We start from the raw sequence: 20,693 nt of genomic DNA on the forward strand, positions 1-20,693 counted from the left end.
GATATTTGGGACCCCATAGAGGGCTATGGTGAAAAAGGAAATACCATCAGATGAAATCTGGAAAGAAGCTTTCTGAGCAACTGCTTAGTGTTCTGTTAATTCACCTCACAGAGTTACATCTGTATTTCGTGGATCTCTTTGCTAGCCTTATTTCTGTGGAATCTGAGAACAGATATTTCGGATCCCTCTGAAGACTATAGGGTCAAAGGAAATATCCTCCGATAACAAAGAGAAAGAAGCTTTCTGAGAAACTTCTTTGTGTTCTGTTAAATCATCTCACAGAGTTACAGCTTTCCCTTCAAGAAGCCTTTCGCTAAGACAGTTCTTGTGGAATTGGCAAAGGGATATTTGGAAGCCCATAGAGGGCTATGGTGAAAAAGGAAATATCCTCAGATGAAATCTGGAAAGAAGCTTTCTGAGAAACAGCTCTGTGATGTGTGACTACCACTCACAGATTTACATCTGTATTTCGTGGATCTCTTTGCTAGCCTTATTTCTGTGGAATCTGAGAACAGATATTTCGGATCCCTTTGATGACTATAGGGCCAAAGGAAATATCCTCCGATAACAAAGAGAAAGAAGCTTTCTGAGAAACTTCTTTGTGTTCTGTGAAATCATCTCACAGAGTTACAGCTTTCCCCTCAAGAAGCCTTTCGCTAAGACAGTTCTTGTGGAATTGGCAAAGGGATATTTTGGAGCCCATAGAGGCCTATGGTGAAAAAGGAAATATCCTCAGATGGAATCTGGAAAGAAGCTTTCTGAGAAACTGCTTAGTGTTCTGTTAATTCATCTCACAGAGTTACAACTGTATTTCGTGGATCTCTTTGCTAGCCTTATTTCTGTGGAATCTGAGAACAGATATTTCGGATCCCTTTGAAGACTATAGGTCCAAAGGAAATATCCTCCGATAACAAAGAGAAAGAAGCTTTCTGAGAAACTTCTTTGTGTTCTGTGAAATCATCTCACAGAGTTACAGCTTTCCCCTCAAGAAGCCTTTCGCTAAGACAGTTCTTGTGGAATTGGCAAAGGGATATTTGGAAGCCCATAGAGGGCTATGGTGAAAAAGGAAATATCCTCAGTTGAAATCTGGAAAGAAGCTTTCTGAGAAACTGCTCTGTGATGTGTGACTTCCACTCACAGAGTTGCATCTGTATTTCGTGGATCCCTTCGCTAGCCTTATTTCTGTGGAATCTGAGAACAGATATTTCGTATCCCTTTGAAGACTATAGGGCCAAAGGAAATATCCTCCGATAACAAAGAGAAAGAAGCTTTCTGAGAAACTTCTTTGTGTTCTGTGAAATCATCTCACAGAGTTACAGCTTTCCCCTCAAGAAGCCTTTCGCTAAGACAGTTCTTGTGGAATTGGCAAAGGGATATTTGGGAGCCCATAGAGGCCTATGGTGAAAAAGGAAATATCCTCAGATGAAATCTGGAAAGAAGCTTTCTGAGAAACTGCTCTGTGATGTGTGACTTCCACTCACAGAGTTACATCTGTATTTCGTGGATCTCTTTGCTAGCCTTATTTCTGTGGAATCTGAGAACAGATATTTCGGATCCCTTTGAAGACTATAGGGCCAAAGGAAATATCCTCCGATAACAAAGAGAAAGAAGCTTTCTGAGAAACTTCTTTGTGTTCTGTGATATCATCTCACAGAGTTTCAGCTTTCCACTCAAGAAGCCTTTCGCTAAGACAGTTCTTGTGGAATTGGCAAAGGGATATTTGGGAGCCCATAGAGGGCTATGGTGAAAAATGAAATATCCTCAGATGAAATCTGGAAAGAAGCTTTCTGAGAAACTGCTTAGTGTTCTGTTAATTCATCTCACAGAGTTACATCTGTATTTCGTGGATCTCTTTGCTAGCCTTATTTCTGTGGAATCTGAGAACAGATATTTCGGATCCCTTTGAAGAATATAGGGCCAAAGGAAATATCCTCCGATAACAAAGAGAAAGAAGCATTCTGTGAAACTTCTTTGTGTTCTGTGAAATCATCTCACAGAGTTACAGCTTTCCACTCAAGAAGCCTTTCGCGAAGACAGTTCTTGTGGAATTGGCAAAGGGATATTTGGATGCCCGTAGAGGGCTATGGTGAAAAAGGAAATATCCTCAGATGAAATCTGGAAAGAAGCTTTCTGAGAAACTGCTTAGTGTTCTGCTAATTCATCTCACAGAGTTACATCTGTATTTCGTGGATCTCTTTGGTAGCCTTATTTCTGTGGAATCTGAGAACAGATATTTCGGATCCCTTTGAAGACTATAGGGCCAAAGGAAATATCCTCCGATAACAAAGAGAAAGAAGCTTTCTGAGAAACTTCTTTGTGTTCTGTGAAATCATCTCACAGAGTTACAGCTTTCCCCTTAAGAAGCCTTTCGCTAAGACAGTTCTTCTGGAATTGGCAAAGGGATATTTCAGAGCCCATAGAGGCCTATGGTGAAAAAGGAAATATCCTCAGATGAAATCTGGAAAGAAGCTTTCTGAGAAACTGCTTAGTGTTCTGTTAATTCATCTCACAGATTTACATCTGTATTTCGTGGATCTCTTTGCTAGCCTTATTTCTGTGGAATCTGAGAAAAGATATTTCAGATCCCTTTGAAGACTATAGGGTCAAAGGAAATATCCTCCGGTAACAAAGAGAAAGAAGCTTTCTGAGAAACTTCTTTGTGTTCTGTGAAATCATCTCACTAAGTTGCAGCTTTCCCTTCAAGAAGCCTTTCGCTAAGACAGTTCTTGTGGAATTGGCAAAGGGATATTTCAAGCCCATAGAGGGCTATGGTGAAAAAGGAAATATCCTCAGATGAAATCTGGAAAGAAGCTTTCTGAGAAACTGCTCTGTGATGTGTGACTTCTACTCACAGAGTTACATCTGTATTTCGTGGATTTCTTTGTTAGCCTTATTTCTGAGGAATCTGAGAACAGATATTTCGGATTCCTTTGAAGACTATAGAGCCAAAGGAAATATCCTTCGATAACAAAGAGAAAGAAGCTTTCTGAGAAACTTCTTTGTGTTCTGTGAAATCATCTCACAGAGTTACAGCTTTCCCCTCAAGAAGCCTTTCGCTAAGACAGTTCTTGTGGAATTGGCAAAGGGATATTTGGGAGCCCATAGAGGCCTATGGTGAAAAAGGAAATATCCTCAGATGAAATCTGGAAAGAAGCTTTCTGAGAAACTGCTTCGGGTTCTGTTAATTCATCTCACAGAGTTACATCTGTATTTCGTGGATCTCTTTGCTAGCCTTATTTCTGTGGAATCTGAGAACAGATATTTCGGATCCCTTTGAAGACTATAGGGCCAAAGGAAATATCCTCCGATAACAAAGAGAGAGAAGTTTCCTGAGAAACTTCTTTGTGTTCTGTGAAATCATCTCACTAAGTTGCAGCTTTCCCTTCAAGAAGCCTTTCCCTAAGACAGTTCTTGTGGAATTGGCAAAGGGATATTTGGAAGCCCATAGAGGGCTATGGTGAAAAAGGAAATATCCTCAGATGAAATCTGGAAAGAAACTTTCTGAGCAACTGCTTAGTGTTCTGTTAATTCATCTCACAGAGTTACATCTGTATTTCGTGGATCTCTTTGCTAGCCTTATTTCTGTGGAATCTGAGAACAGATACTTCGGATCCCTTTGAAGACTATAGGGCCAAAGGAAATATCCTCCGATAACAAAGAGAAAGAAGCTTTCTGAGAAACTTCTTTGTGTTCTGTGAAATCATCTCACAGAGTTACAGCCTTCCCTTCAAGAAGCCTTTCCCTTAGACAGTTCTTGTGGAATTGGCAAAGGGATATTTGGGACCCCATAGAGGGCTATGGTGAAAAAGGAAATATCCTCAGATGAAATCTGGAAAGAAGCTTTCTGAGCAACTGCTTAGTGTTCTGTTAATTCACCTCACAGAGTTACATCTGTATTTCGTGGATCTCTTTGCTAGCCTTATTTCTGTGGAATCTGAGAACAGATATTTCGGATCCCTCTGAAGACTATAGGGTCAAAGGAAATATCCTCCGATAACAAAGAGAAAGAAGCTTTCTGAGAAACTTCTTTGTGTTCTGTTAAATCATCTCACAGAGTTACAGCTTTCCCCTCAAGAAGCCTTTTGCTAAGACAGTTCTTGTGGAATTGGCAAAGGGATATTTGGAAGCCCATAGAGGGCTATGGTGAAAAAGGAAATATCCTCAGATGAAATCTGGAAAGAAGCTTTCAGAGAAACTGCTCTGTGATGTGTGACTTCCACTCACAGAGTTACATCTGTATTTCGTGGATCTCTTCGCTAGCCTTATTTCTGTGGAATCTGAGAACAGATATTTTGGATCCCTTTGAAGACTATAGGGCCAAAGGAAATATCTTCCGATAACAAAGAGAAAGAAGCTTTCTGAGAAACTTCTTTGTGTTCTGTGAAATCATCTCACAGAGTTACAGCTTTCCCCTCAAGAAGCCTTTCGCTAAGACAGTTCTTGTGGAATTGGCAAAGGGATATTTGGGAGCCCATAGAGGCCTATGGTGAAAAAGGAAATATCCTCAGATGAAATCTGGAAAGAAGCTTTTTGAGAAACTGCTCTGTGATGTGTGACTTCCACTCACAGAGTTACATCTGTATTTCCTGGATCTCTTTGCTAGCCTTATTTCTGTGGAATCTGAGAACAGATATTTCGGATCCCTTTGAAGACTATAGGGCCAAAGGAAATATCCTCCGATAACAAAGAGAAAGAAGCTTTCTGAGAAACTTCTTTGTGTTCTGTGATATCATCTCACAGAGTTTCAGCTTTCCACTCAAGAAGCCTTTCGCTAAGACAGTTCTTGTGGAATTGGCAAAGGGATATTTGGGAGCCCATAGAGGCCTATGGTGAAAAAGGAAATATCCTCAGATGAAATCTGGAAAGAAGCTTTCTGAGAAACTGCTTAGTGTTCTGTTAATTCATCTCACAGAGTTACATCTGTATTTCGTGGATCTCTTTGCTAGCCTTATTTCTGTGGAATCTGAGAACAGATATTTCGGATCCCTTTGAAGACTATAGGGCCAAAGGAAATATCCTCCGATAACAAAGAGAAAGAAGCTTTCTGAGAAACTTCTTTGTGTTCTGTGAAATCATCTCACAGAGTTACAGCTTTCCACTCAAGAAGCCTTTCGCTAAGACAGTTCTTGTGGAATTGGCAAAGGGATATTTGGGAGCCCATACAGGACTATGGTGAAAAAGGAAATATCCTCAGATGAAATCTGGAAAGAAGCTTTCTGAGAAACTGCTTAGTGTTCTGTTAATTCATCTCACAGAGTTACATCTGTATTTCGTGGATCTCTTTGCTAGCCTTATTTCTGTGGAATCTGAGAACAGATATTTCGGATCCCTTTGAAGAGTATAGGGCCAAAGGAAATATCCTCCGATAACAAAGAGAAAGAAGCTTTCTGAGAAACTTCTTTGTGTTCTGTGAAATCATCGCACAGAGTTACAGATTTCCCCTCAAGAAGCCTTTCGATGAGACAGTTCTTGTGGAATTGGCAAAGGGATATTTGGGAGCCCATAGAGGCCTATGGTGAAAAAGGAAATATCCTCAGATGAAATCTGGAAAGAAGCTTTCTGAGAAACTGCTCTGTGATGTGTGACTTCCACTCACAGAGTTACATCTGTATTTCGTGGATCTGTTTGCTAGCCTTATTTCTGTGGAATCTGAGAACAGATATTTCGGATCCCTTTGAAGACTATAGGGCCAAAGGAAATATCCTCCGATAACAAAGAGAAAGAAGCTTTCTGAGAAACTTCTTTGTGTTCTGTGAAATCATCTCACAGAGTTACAGCTTTCCACTCAAGAAGCCTTTCGCTAAGACAGTTCTTGTGGAATTGGCAAAGGGATATTTGGGAGCCCATAGAGGCCTATGGTGAAAAAGGAAATATCCTCAGATGAAATCTGGAAAGAAGCTTTCTGAGAAACTGCTTAGTGTTCTGTTAATTCATCTCACAGAGTTACATCTGTATTTCGTGGATCTCTTTGCTAGCCTTATTTCTGTGGAATGTGAGAACAGATATTTCGGATCCCTTTGAAGACTATAGGGCCAAAGGAAATATCCTCCGATAACAAAGAGAAAGAAGCTTTCTGAGAAACTTCTTTGTGTTCTGTGAAATCATCTCACAGAGTTACAGCTTTCCCTTCAAGAAGCCTTTCCCTACGACAGTTCTTGTGGAATTGGAAAAGTGATATTCGGAAGCCCATAGAGGACTATGGTGAAAAAGGAAATATCCTCAGATGAAATCTGGAAAGAAGCTTTCTGAGAAACTGCTCTGTGATGTGTGACTTCCACTCACAGAGTTACATCTGTATTTCGTGGATCTCTTTGCTAGCCTTATTTCTGTGGAATCTGAGAACAGATATTTTGGATCCCTTTGAAGACTATAGGGCCAAAGGAAATATCCTCCGATAACAAAGAGAAAGAAGCTTTCTGAAAAACTTCTTTGTGTTCTGTGAAATCATCTCACAGAGTTACAGCTTTCCCCTCAAGTAGCCTTTCGATAAGACAGTTCTTGTGGAATGGGCAAAGTTATATTTCAGAGCCCATAGAGGCCTAGGGTGAAAAAGGAAATATCCTCAGATGAAATCTGGAAAGAAGCTTTCTGAGAAACTGCTTAGTGTTCTGTTAATTCATCTCACAGAGTTACATCTGTATTTCGTGGATCTCTTTGCTAGCCTTATTTCTGTGGAATCTGAGAACAGATATTTCGGATCCCTTTGAAGACTATAGGGCCAAAGGAAATATCCTCCGATAACAAAGAGAAAGAAGCTTTCTGAGAAACTTCTTTGTGTTCTGTGAAATCATCTCACAGAGTTACAGCTTTCCCCTCAAGAAGCCTTTCGTTAAGAAAGTTCTTGTGGAATTGGCAAAGGGATATTTGGAAACGCATAGAGGCCTATGGTGAAAAAGGAAATATCCTCAGATGAAATCTGGAAAGAAGCTTTCTGAGAAACTGCTTAGTGTTCTGTTAATTCATCTCACAGAGTTACATCTGTATTTCGTGGATCTCTTTGCTAGCCTTATTTCTGTGGAATCTGAGAACAGATATTTCGGATCCCTTTGAAGACTATAGGGCCAAAGGAAATATCCTCCGATAACAAAGAGAAAGAAGCTTTCTGAGAAACTTCTTTGTGTTCTGTGAAATCATCTCACAGAGTTACAGCTTTCCCCTCAAGAAGCCTTTCGCTAAGACAGTTCTTGTGGAATTAGCAAAGGGATATTTGGAAGCCCATAGAAGGCTATGGTGAAAAAGGAAATATCCTCAGATGAAATCTGGAGAGAAGCTTTCTGAGAAACTGCTCTGTGATGTGTGACTTCCACTCACAGAGTTACATCTGTATTTCCTGGATCTCTTTGGTAGCCTTATTTCTGTGGAATGTGAGAACAGATATTTCGGAACTCTTTGAAGACTATAGGGCCAAAGGAAATATCCTCCGATAACAAAGAGAAAGAAGCTTTCTGAGAAACTTCTTTGTGTTCTGTGAAATCATCTCACAGAGTTACAGCTTTCCCCTCAAGAAGCCTTTCGCTAAGACAGTTCTTGTGGAATTGGCAAAGTGATATTTGGAAGCCCATAGAGGGCTATGGTGAAAAAGGAAATATCCTCAGATGAAATCTGGAAAGAAGCTTTCTGAGAAACTGCTCTGTGATGTGTGACTTCCACTCACAGAGTTACATCTGTATTTCGTGGATCTCTTTGCTAGCCTTATTTCTGTGGAATCTGAGAACAGATATTTCGGATCCCTTTGAAGACTATAGGGCCAAAGGAAATATCCTCCGATAACAAAGAGAAAGAAGCTTTCTGAGAAACTTCTTTGTGTTCTGTGAAATCATCTCACAGAGTTACAGCTTTCCCCTCAAGAAGCCTTTCGTTAAGAAAGTTCTTGTGGAATTGGCAAAGGGATATTTGGAAACGCATAGAGGCCTATGGTGAAAAAGGAAATATCCTCAGATGAAATCTGGAAAGAAGCTTTCTGAGAAACTGCTTAGTGTTCTGTTAATTCATCTCACAGAGTTACATCTGTATTTCGTGGATCTCTTTGCTAGCCTTATTTCTGTGGAATCTGAGAACAGATATTTCGGATCCCTTTGAAGACTATAGGGCCAAAGGAAATATCCTCCGATAACAAAGAGAAAGAAGCTTTCTGAGAAACTTCTTTGTGTTCTGTGAAATCATCTCACAGAGTTACAGCTTTCCCCTCAAGAAGCCTTTCGCTAAGACAGTTCTTGTGGAATTAGCAAAGGGATATTTGGAAGCCCATAGAAGGCTATGGTGAAAAAGGAAATATCCTCAGATGAAATCTGGAGAGAAGCTTTCTGAGAAACTGCTCTGTGATGTGTGACTTCCACTCACAGAGTTACATCTGTATTTCATGGATCTCTTTGGTAGCCTTATTTCTGTGGAATGTGAGAACAGATATTTCGGAACTCTTTGAAGACTATAGGGCCAAAGGAAATATCCTCCGATAACAAAGAGAAAGAAGCTTTCTGAGAAACTTCTTTGTGTTCTGTGAAATCATCTCACAGAGTTACAGCTTTCCCCTTAAGAAGCCTTTCGCTAAGACAGTTCTTGTGGAATTGGCAAAGGGATATTTGGGAGCCCATAGAGGCCTATGGTGAAAAAGGAAATATCCTCAGATGAAATCTGGAAAGAAGCTTTCTGAGAAACTGCTCTGTGATGTTTGACTTCCACTCACAGAGTTACATCTGTATTTCGTGGATCTTTTTGCTAGTCTTATTTCTGTGGAATCTGAGAACAGATATTTCGGATCCCTTTGAAGGCTATAGGGCCAAAGGAAATATCCTCCGATAACAAAGAGAAAGAAGCTTTCTGAGAAACTTCTTTGTGTTCTGTGAAATCATCTCACAGAGTTACAGCTTTCCACTCAAGAATCCTTTCGCTAAGACAGTTCTTGTAGAATTGGCAAAGTGATATTTGGGAGCCCATAGAGGACTATGGTGAAAAAGGAAATATCCTCAGATGAAATCTGGAAAGAAGCTTTCTGAGAAACTGCTTAGTGTTCTGTTAATTCATCTCACAGAGTTACATCTGTATTTCGTGGATCTCTTTGCTAGCCTTATTTCTGTAGAATCTGAGAACAGATATTTCGGATCCCTTTGAAGACTATAGGGCCAAAGGAAATATCCTCCGATAACAAAGAGAAAGAAGCTTTCTGAGAAACTTCTTTGTGTTCTGTGAAATCATCTCACAGAGTTACAGCTTTCCACTCAAGAAGCCTTTCGCTAAGACAGTTCTTGTGGAATTGGCAAAGGTATATTTGGGAGCCCATACAGGACTATGGTGAAAAAGGAAATATCCTCAGATGAAATCTGGAAAGAAGCTTTCTGAGAAACTGCTTAGTGTTCTGTTAATTCATCTCACAGAGTTACATCTGTATTTCGTGGATCTCTTTGCTAGCCTTATTTCTGTGGAATCTGAGAACAGATATTTCGGATCCCTTTGAAGACTATAGGGCCAAAGGAAATATCCTCCGATAACAAAGAGAAAGAAGCTTTCTGAGAAACTTCTTTGTGTTCTGTGAAATCATCGCACAGAGTTACAGCTTTCCCCTCAAGAAGCCTTTCGATGAGACAGTTCTTGTGGAATTGGCAAAGGGATATTTGGGAGCCCATAGAGGCCTTTGGTGAAAAAGGAAATATCCTCAGATGAAATCTGGAAAGAAGCTTTCTGAGAAACTGCTCTGTGATGTGTGACTTCCACTCACAGAGTTACATCTGTATTTCGTGGATCTCTTTGCTAGCCTTATTTCTGTGGAATCTGAGAACAGATATTTCGGATCCCTTTGAAGACTATAGGGCCAAAGGAAATATCCTCCGATAACAAAGAGAAAGAAGCTTTCTGAGAAACTTCTTTGTGTTCTGTGAAATCATCTCACAGAGTTACAGCTTTCCCCTCAAGAAGCCTTTCGCTAAGACAGTTCTTGTGGAATTGGCAAAGGGATATTTGGGAGCCCATAGAGTCCTATGGTGAAAAAGGAAACATCCTCAGATGAAATCTGGAAAGAAGCTTTCTGAGAAACTGCTTAGTGTTCTGTTAATTCATCTCACAGAGTTACATCTGTATTTCGTGTATCTCTTTGCTAGCCTTATTTCTGTGGAATGTGAGAACAGATATTTCGGATCCCTTTGAAGACTATAGGGCCAAAGGAAATATCCTCCGATAACAAAGAGAAAGAAGCTTTCTGAGAAACTTCTTTGTGTTCTGTGAAATCATCTCACAGAGTTACAGCTTTCGCTTCAAGAAGCCTTTCCCTACGACAGTTCTTGTGTAATTGGCAAAGTGATATTCGGAAGCCCATAGAGGGCTATGGTGAAAAAGGAAATATCCTCAGATGAAATCTGGAAAGAAGCTTTCTGAGAAACTGCTCTGTGATGTGTGACTTCCACTCACAGAGTTACATCTGTATTTCGTGGATCTCTTTGCTAGCCTTATTTCTGTGGAATCTGAGAACAGATATTTTGGATCCCTTTGAAGACTATAGGGCCAAAAGAAATATCCTCCGATAACAAAGAGAAAGAAGCTTTCTGAGAAACTTCTTTGTGTTCTGTGAAATCATCTCACAGAGTTACAGCTTTCCCCTCAAGAAGCCTTTCGCTAAGACAGTTCTTGTGGAATTGGCAAAGTGATATTTGGAAGCCCATAGAGGGCTATGGTGAAAAAGGAAATATCCTCAGATGAAATCTGGAAAGAAGCTTTCTGAGAAACTGCTCTGTGATGTGTGACTTCCACTCACAGAGTTACATCTGTATTTCGTGGATCTCTTTGCTAGCCTTATTTCTGTGGAATCTGAGAGCAGATATTTCGGATCCCTTTTAAGACTATAGGGCCAAAGGAAATATCCTCCGATAACAAAGAGAAAGAAGCTTTCTGAGAAACTTCTTTGTGTTCTGTGAAATCATCTCACAGAGTTACAGCTTTCCCCTCAAGAAGCCTTTCGTTAAGACAGTTCTTGTTGAATTGGCAAAGGGATATTTGGAAACGCATAGAGGCCTATGGTGAAAAAGGAAATATCCACTGATGATATCTGAAAAGAAGCTCTCTGGGAACTGCTTAGTGTTCTGTTAATTCATCTCACAGAGTTACATGTGTATTTCGTGGATCTCTTTGCTAGCCTTATTTCTGTGGAATCTGAGAACAGATATTTCGGATCCCTTTGAAGATTATAGGGCCAAAGGAAATATCCTCCGATAACAAAGAGAAAGAAGCTTTCTGAGAAACTTCTTTGTGTTCTGTGAAATCATCTCACAGAGTTACAGCTTTCCACTCAAGAAGCCTTTCGCTAAGACAGTTCTTGTGGAATTGGCAAAGTGATATTTGGGAGCCCATAGAGGCCTATGGTGAAAAAGGAAATATCCTCAGATGAAATATGGAAAGAAGCTTTCTGAGAAACTGCTTAGTGTTCTGTTAATTCATCTCACAGAGTTACATCTGTATTTCGTGGATCTCTTGGCTAGCCTTATTTCTGTGGAATCTGAGAACAGATATTTCGGATCCCTTTGAAGACTATAGGGCCAAAGGAAATATCCTCCGATAACAAAGAGAAAGAAGCTTTCGGAGAAACTTCTTTGTGTTCTGTGAAATCATCTCACAGAGTTACAGCTTTCCCCACCAGAAGCCTTTCGGTAAGACAGTTCTTGTGGAATTTGCAAAGTGATATTTGGAAGCTCATAGAGGGCTATGGTGAAAAAGGAAATATCCTCAGATGAAATCTGGAAAGAAGCTTTCTGAGAAACGGCTCTGCGATGTGTGACTTCCACTCACAGAGTTACATCTGTATTTCGTGGATCTCCTTGCTAGCCTTATTTCTGTGGAATCTGAGAACAGATATTTCGGATCCCTTTGAAGATTATAGGGCCAAGGGAAATATCCTCCGATAACAAAGAGAAAGAAGCTTTCTGAGAAACTTCTCTGTGTTCCGTGAAATCATCTCAAAGAGTTACAGCTTTCCCCTCAAGAAGCCTTTCGCTAAGACAGTTCTTGTGGAATTGGCAAAGTGATATTTGGAAGCCCATAGAGGGCTATCGTGAAAAAGGAAATATGCTCAGATGAAATCTGGAAAGAAGCTTTCTGAGAAACTGCTCTGTGATGTGTGACTTCAACTCACTGAGTTACATCTCTATTTCGTGGATCTCTTTGCTAGCCTTATTTCTGTGGAATCTGAGAACAGATATTTCGGATCCCTTTGAAGACTATAGGGCCAAAGGAAATATCCTCCGATAACAAAGAGAAAGAAGATTTCTGAGAAACTTCTTTGTGTTCTGAGAAATCATCTCACAGAGTTACAGCTTTCCCCTCAAGAAACCTTTCGCTAAGACAGTTCTTGTGCAATTGGCAAAGTGATATTTGGGAGCCCATACAGGACTATGGTGAAAAAGGAAATATCCTCAGATGAAATCTGGAAAGAAGCTTTCTGAGAAACTGCTTAGTGTTCTGTTAATTCATCTCACAGAGTTACATCTGTATTTCGTGGATCTCTTTGCTAGCCTTATTTCTGTGGAATCTGAGAACAGATATTTCGGATCCCTTTGAAGAGTATAGGGCCAAAGGAAATATCCTCCGATAACAAAGAGAAAGAAGCTTTCTGAGAAACTTCTTTGTGTTCTGTGAAATCATCTCACAGAGTTACAGCTTTCCACTCAAGAAGCCTTTCGCTAAGACAGTTCTTGTGGAATTGGCAAAGGGATATTTGGAAGCCCATAGGGGGCTAAGGTGAAAAAGGAAATATTCTCAGATGAAATCTGGAAAGAAGCTTTCTGAGAAACTGCTCTGTGATGTGTGACTTCCACTCACAGAGTTACATCTGTATTTCGTGGATCTCTTTGGTAGCCATATTTCTGTGGAATCTGAGAACAGATATTTCGGATCCCTTTGAAAACTATAGGACCAAAGGAAATATCCTCCCATAACAAAGAGAAAGAAGCTTTCTGAGAAACTTCTTTGTGTTCTGTGAAATCATCTCACAGAGTTACAGCTTTCCCCTCAAGAAGCCTTTGGCTAAGACAGTTCTTGTGGAAATGGCAAACGGATATTTGGGAGCCCATAAAGGCCTATGGTGAAAAAGGAAATATCCTCAGATGAAATCTGGAAAGAAGCTTTCTGAGAAACTGCTTAGTGTTCTGTTAATTCATCTCACAGAGTTACATCTGTATTTCGTGGATCTCTTTGCTAGCCTTATTTCTGTGGAATCTAAGAACAGATATTTCGGATCCCTTTGAAGACTATAGGGCCAAAGGAAATATCCTCCGATAACAAAGAGAAAGAAGCTTTCTGAGAAACTTCTTTGTGTTCTGTGAAATCATCTCACAGAGTTACAGCTTTCCCTTCATGAAGCCATTCCCTAAGACAGTTCTTGTGGAATTGGCAAAGTGATATTTGGAAGGCCATAGAGGACTATGGTGAAAAAGGAAATATCCTCAGATGAAATCTGGAAAGAAGCTTTCTGAGAAACTGCTTAGTGTTCTGTTAATTCACCTCACAGAGTTACATCTGTATTTCGTGGATCTCTTTGCTAGCCTTATTTCTGTGGAATCTGAGAACAGATATTTTGGATCCCTTTGAAGACTATAGGGTCAAAGTAAATATCCTCTGATAACAAAGAGAAAGAAGCTTTCTGAGAAACTTCTTTGTGTTCTGTGAAATCATCTCACAGAGTTACAGCTTTTCCTTCAAGAAGCCTTTTGCTAAGACAGTTCTTGTGGAGTTGGCAAAGTGATATTTGGAAGCCCATAGAGGGCTAAGGTGAAAATGGAAATATCCTCAGATGAAATCTGGAAAGAAGCTTTCTGAGAAACTGCTCTGTGATGTGTGACTTCCACTCCCAGAGTTACATCTGTATTTCGTGGATCACTTTGTCAGCCTTATTTCTGTGGAATCTGAGAACAGATATTTCAGATCCCTTTGAAGACTATAGGGCCAAAGGAAATATCCTCCGATAACAAAGAGAAAGAAGCTTTCTGGGAAACTTCTTTGTGTTCTGTGAAATCATCTCACAGAGTTACAGCTTTCCACTCAAGAAGTCTTTCGCTAAGACAGTTCTTGTGGAATTGGCAAAGGGATATTTGGGAGCCCATACAGGTCTATTGTGAAAAAGGAAATATCCTCAGATGAAATCTGGAAAGAAGCTTTCTGAGAAACTGCTTAGTGTTCTGTTAATTCATCTCACAGAGTTACATCTGTATTTCGTGGATCTCTTTGGTAGCCTTATTTCTGTGGTATCTGAGAACAGATATTTCGGATCCATTTGAAGACTATAGGGCCAAAGGAAATATCCTCCGATAACAAAGAGAAAGAAGCTTTCTGAGAAACTTCTTTGTGTTCTGTGAAATCATCTCACAGAGTTACAGCTTTCCCCTCAAGAAACCTTTCGCTAAACAGTTCTTGTGGAATTGGCAAAGTGATATTTGGAAGCCCATAGAGGGCTAAGGTGAAAAAGGAAATATCCTAAGATTAAATCTGGAAAGAAGCTTTCTGAGAAACTGCTCTGTGATGTGTGACTTCCACTCACATAGTTACATCTGTATTTCTTGGATCTCTTCGGTAGAGTTATTTCTGTGGAATCTGAGAACAGATATTTCGGATCCCTTTGAAGACTATAGGGCCAAAGGAAATATCCTCCGATAACAAAGAGAAAGAAGCTTTCTGAGAAACTTCTTTGTGTTCTGTGAAATCATCTCACAGAGTTACAGCTTTCCCCTCAAGAAGCCTTTCGCTAAGACAGTTCTTGTGGAATTAGCAAAGGGATATTTGGAAGCCCATAGAGGGCTATGGTGAAAAAGGAAATATCCTCAGATGAAATCTGGAGAGAAGCTTTCTGAGAAACTGCTCTGTGATGTGTGACTTCCACTCACAGAGTTACATCTGTATTTCCTGGATCTCTTTGGTAGCCTTATTTCTGTGGAATGTGAGAACAGATATTTCGGAACTCTTTGAAGACTATAGGGCCAAAGGAAATATCCTCCGATAACAAAGAGAAAGAAGCTTTCTGAGAAACTTCTTTGTGTTCTGTGAAATCATCTCACAGAGTTACAGCTTTCCCCTTAAGAAGCCTTTCGCTAAGACAGTTCTTGTGGAATTGGCAAAGGGATATTTGGGAGCCCATAGAGGCCTATGGTGAAAAAGGAAATATCCTCAGATGAAATCTGGAAAGAAGCTTTCTGAGAAACTGCTCTGTGATGTTTGACTTCCACTCACAGAGTTACATCTGTATTTCGTGGATCTCTTTGCTAGCCTTATTTCTGTGGAATCTGAGAACAGATATTTCGGATCCCTTTGAAGAGTATAGGACCAAAGAAATATCCTCCGGTAACAAAGAGAAAGAAGCTTTCTGAGAAACTTCTTTGTGTTCTGTGAAATCATCTCACAGAGTTACAGCTTTCCCCTCAAGAAGCCTTTCGCTAAGACAGTTCTTGTGGAATTGGCAAAGTGATATTTGGAAGCCCATAGAGGGCTATGGTGAAAAAGGAAATATCCTCAGATGAAATCTGGAAAGAAGCTTTCTGAGAAACTGCTTAGTGTTCTGTTAATTCATCTCACAGAGTTACATGTGTATTTCGTGGATCTCTTTGCTAGCCTTATTTCTGTGGAATCTGAGAACAGATATTTCGGATCCCTTTGAAGAGTATAGGACCAAAGGAAATATCCTCCGGTAAAAAAGAGAAAGAAGCTTTCTGAGAAACTTCTTTGTGTTCTGTGAAATCATCTCACAGAGTTACAGCTTTCCACTCAAGAAGCCTTTCGCTAAGACAGTTCTTGTGGAATTGGCAAAGGGATATTTGGAAGCCCATAGGGGGCTAAGGTGAAAAAGGAAATATCCTCAGATGAAATCTGGAAAGAAGCTTTCTGAGAAACTGCTCTGTGATGTGTGACTTCCACTCACAGAGTTACATCTGTATTTCGTGGATCTCTTTGGTAGCCATATTTCTGTGGAATCTGAGAACAGATATTTCGGATCCCTTTGAAAACTATAGGACCAAAGGAAATATCCTCCCATAAAAAAGAGAAAGAAGCTTTCTGAGAAACTTCTTTGTGTTCTGTGAAATCATCTCACAGAGTTACAGCTTTCCCCTCAAGAAGCCTTTGGCTAAGACAGTTCTTGTGGAAATGGCAAACGGATATTTGGGAGCCCATAAAGGCCTATGGTGAAAAAGGAAATATCCTCAGATGAAATCTGGAAAGAAGCTTTCTGAGAAACTGCTTAGTGTTCTGTTAATTCATCTCACAGAGTTACATCTGTATTTCGTGGATCTCTTTGCTAGCCTTATTTCTGTGGAATCTAAGAACAGATATTTCGGATCCCTTTGAAGACTATAGGGCCAAAGGAAATATCCTCCGATAACAAAGAGAAAGAAGCTTTCTGAGAAACTTCTTTGTGTTCTGTGAAATCATCTCACAGAGTTACAGCTTTCCCTTCATGAAGCCATTCCCTAAGACAGTTCTTGTGGAATTGGCAAAGTGATATTTGGAAGGCCATAGAGGACTATGGTGAAAAAGGAAATATCCTCAGATGAAATCTGGAAAGAAGCTTTCTGAGAAACTGCTTAGTGTTCTGTTAATTCACCTCACAGAGTTACATCTGTATTTCGTGGATCTCTTTGCTAGCCTTATTTCTGTGGAATCTGAGAACAGATATTTTGGATCCCTTTGAAGACTATAGGGTCAAAGTAAATATCCTCTGATAACAAAGAGAAAGAAGCTTTCTGAGAAACTTCTTTGTGTTCTGTGAAATCATCTCACAGAGTTACAGCTTTTCCTTCAAGAAGCCTTTTGCTAAGACAGTTCTTGTGGAGTTGGCAAAGTGATATTTGGAAGCCCATAGAGGGCTAAGGTGAAAATGGAAATATCCTCAGATGAAATCTGGAAAGAAGCTTTCTGAGAAACTGCTCTGTGATGTGTGACTTCCACTCCCAGAGTTACATCTGTATTTCGTGGATCACTTTGTCAGCCTTATTTCTGTGGAATCTGAGAACAGATATTTCAGATCCCTTTGAAGACTATAGGGCCAAAGGAAATATCCTCCGATAACAAAGAGAAAGAAGCTTTCTGGGAAACTTCTTTGTGTTCTGTGAAATCATCTCACAGAGTTACAGCTTTCCACTCAAGAAGCCTTTCGCTAAGACAGTTCTTGTGGAATTGGCAAAGGGATATTTGGGAGCCCATACAGGTCTATTGTGAAAAAGGAAATATCCTCAGATGAAATCTGGAAAGAAGCTTTCTGAGAAACTGCTTAGTGTTCTGTTAATTCATCTCACAGAGTTACATCTGTATTTCGTGGATCTCTTTGGTAGCCTTATTTCTGTGGTATCTGAGAACAGATATTTCGGATCCATTTGAAGACTATAGGGCCAAAGGAAATATCCTCCGATAACAAAGAGAAAGAAGCTTTCTGAGAAACTTCTTTGTGTTCTGTGAAATCATCTCACAGAGTTACAGCTTTCCCCTCAAGAAACCTTTCGCTAAACAGTTCTTGTGGAATTGGCAAAGTGATATTTGGAAGCCCATAGAGGGCTAAGGTGAAAAAGGAAATATCCTAAGATTAAATCTGGAAAGAAGCTTTCTGAGAAACTGCTCTGTGATGTGTGACTTCCACTCACATAGTTACATCTGTATTTCTTGGATCTCTTCGGTAGAGTTATTTCTGTGGAATCTGAGAACAGATATTTCGCATCCCTTTGATGACTATAGGGCCAAAGGAAATATCCTCCGATAACACAGAGAAAGAAGCTTTCTGAGAAACTTCTTTGTGTTCTGTGAAATCATCTCACAGAGTTACAGCTTTCCCCTCAAGAAGCCTTTCGCTAAGACAGTTCTTGTGGAATTAGCAAAGGGATATTTGGAAGCCCATAGAGGGCTATGGTGAAAAAGGAAATATCCTCAGATGAAATCTGGAGAGAAGCTTTCTGAGAAACTGCTCTGTGATGTGTGACTTCCACTCACAGAGTTACATCTGTATTTCCTGGATCTCTTTGGTAGCCTTATTTCTGTGGAATGTGAGAACAGATATTTCGGAACTCTTTGAAGACTATAGGGCCAAAGGAAATATCCTCCGATAACAAAGAGAAAGAAGCTTTCTGAGAAACTTCTTTGTGTTCTGTGAAATCATCTCACAGAGTTACAGCTTTCCCCTTAAGAAGCCTTTCGCTAAGACAGTTCTTGTGGAATTGGCAAAGGGATATTTGGGAGCCCATAGAGGCCTATGGTGAAAAAGGAAATATCCTCAGATGAAATCTGGAAAGAAGCTTTCTGAGAAACTGCTCTGTGATGTTTGACTTCCACTCACAGAGTTACATCTGTATTTCGTGGATCTCTTTGCTAGCCTTATTTCTGTGGAATCTGAGAACAGATATTTCGGATCCCTTTGAAGAGTATAGGACCAAAGAAATATCCTCCGGTAACAAAGAGAAAGAAGCTTTCTGAGAAACTTCTTTGTGTTCTGTGAAATCATCTCACAGAGTTACAGCTTTCCCCTCAAGAAGCCTTTCGCTAAGACAGTTCTTGTGGAATTGGCAAAGTGATATTTGGAAGCCCATAGAGGGCTATGGTGAAAAAGGAAATATCCTCAGATGAAATCTGGAAAGAAGCTTTCTGAGAAACTGCTTAGTGTTCTGTTAATTCATCTCACAGAGTTACATGTGTATTTCGTGGATCTCTTTGCTAGCCTTATTTCTGTGGAATCTGAGAACAGATATTTCGGATCCCTTTGAAGAGTATAGGACCAAAGGAAATATCCTCCGGTAAAAAAGAGAAAGAAGCTTTCTGAGAAACTTCTTTGTGTTCTGTGAAATCATCTCACAGAGTTACAGCTTTCCCCTCAAGAAGCCTTTCGCTAAGACAGTTCTTGTGGAATTGGCAAAGTGATATTTGGAAGCCCATAGAGGTCTATGGTGAAAAAGGAAATATCCTCAGATGAAATCTGGAAAGAAGCTTTCTGAGAAACTGCTCTGTGATGTGTGACTTCCACTCACAGAGTTACATCTGTATTTCGTGGATCTCTTTGCTAGCCTTATTTCTGTGGAATCTGAGAGCAGATATTTCGGATCCCTTTTAAGACTATAGGGCCAAAGGAAATATCCTCCGATAACAAAGAGAAAGAAGCTTTCTGAGAAACTTCTTTGTGTTCTGTGAAATCATCTCACAGAGTTACAGCTTTCCCCTCAAGAAGCCTTTCGTTAAGACAGTTCTTGTGGAATTGGCAAAGGGATATTTGGAAACGCATAGAGGCCTATGGTGAAAAAGGAAATATCCACTGATGATATCTGAAAAGAAGCTCTCTGGGAACTGCTTAGTGTTCTGTTAATTCATCTCACAGAGTTACATGTGTATTTCGTGGATCTCTTTGCTAGCCTTATTTCTGTGGAATCTGAGAACAGATATTTCGGATCCCTTTGAAGATTATAGGGCCAAAGGAAATATCCTCCGATAACAAAGAGAAAGAAGCTTTCTGAGAAACTTCTTTGTGTTCTGTGAAATCATCTCACAGAGTTACAGCTTTCCACTCAAGAAGCCTTTCGCTAAGACAGTTCTTGTGGAATTGGCAAAGTGATATTTGGGAGCCCATAGAGGCCTATGGTGAAAAAGGAAATATCCTCAGATGAAATATGGAAAGAAGCTTTCTGAGAAACTGCTTAGTGTTCTGTTAATTCATCTCACAGAGTTACATCTGTATTTCGTGGATCTCTTGGCTAGCCTTATTTCTGTGGAATCTGAGAACAGATATTTCGGATCCCTTTGAAGACTATAGGGCCAAAGGAAATATCCTCCGATAACAAAGAGAAAGAAGCTTTCGGAGAAACTTCTTTGTGTTCTGTGAAATCATCTCACAGAGTTACAGCTTTCCCCACCAGAAGCCTTTCGGTAAGACAGTTCTTGTGGAATTTGCAAAGTGATATTTGGAAGCTCATAGAGGGCTATGGTGAAAAAGGAAATATCCTCAGATGAAATCTGGAAAGAAGCTTTCTGAGAAACGGCTCTGCGATGTGTGACTTCCACTCACAGAGTTACATCTGTATTTCGTGGATCTCCTTGCTAGCCTTATTTCTGTGGAATCTGAGAACAGATATTTCGGATCCCTTTGAAGATTATAGGGCCAAGGGAAATATCCTCCGATAACAAAGAGAAAGAAGCTTTCTGAGAAACTTCTCTGTGTTCCGTGAAATCATCTCAAAGAGTTACAGCTTTCCCCTCAAGAAGCCTTTCGCTAAGACAGTTCTTGTGGAATTGGCAAAGTGATATTTGGAAGCCCATAGAGGGCTATCGTGAAAAAGGAAATATGCTCAGATGAAATCTGGAAAGAAGCTTTCTGAGAAACTGCTCTGTGATGTGTGACTTCAACTCACTGAGTTACATCTCTATTTCGTGGATCTCTTTGCTAGCCTTATTTCTGTGGAATCTGAGAACAGATATTTCGGATCCCTTTGAAGACTATAGGGCCAAAGGAAATATCCTCCGATAACAAAGAGAAAGAAGATTTCTGAGAAACTTCTTTGTGTTCTGAGAAATCATCTCACAGAGTTACAGCTTTCCCCTCAAGAAACCTTTCGCTAAGACAGTTCTTGTGCAATTGGCAAAGTGATATTTGGGAGCCCATACAGGACTATGGTGAAAAAGGAAATATCCTCAGATGAAATCTGGAAAGAAGCTTTCTGAGAAACTGCTTAGTGTTCTGTTAATTCATCTCACAGAGTTACATC

The sequence above is a fragment of the Macaca mulatta genome, chromosome 17, assembly GCF_049350105.2.
Source record: "Macaca mulatta isolate MMU2019108-1 chromosome 17, T2T-MMU8v2.0, whole genome shotgun sequence".
Classification (NCBI taxonomy): Eukaryota; Metazoa; Chordata; class Mammalia; order Primates; family Cercopithecidae; genus Macaca; species Macaca mulatta.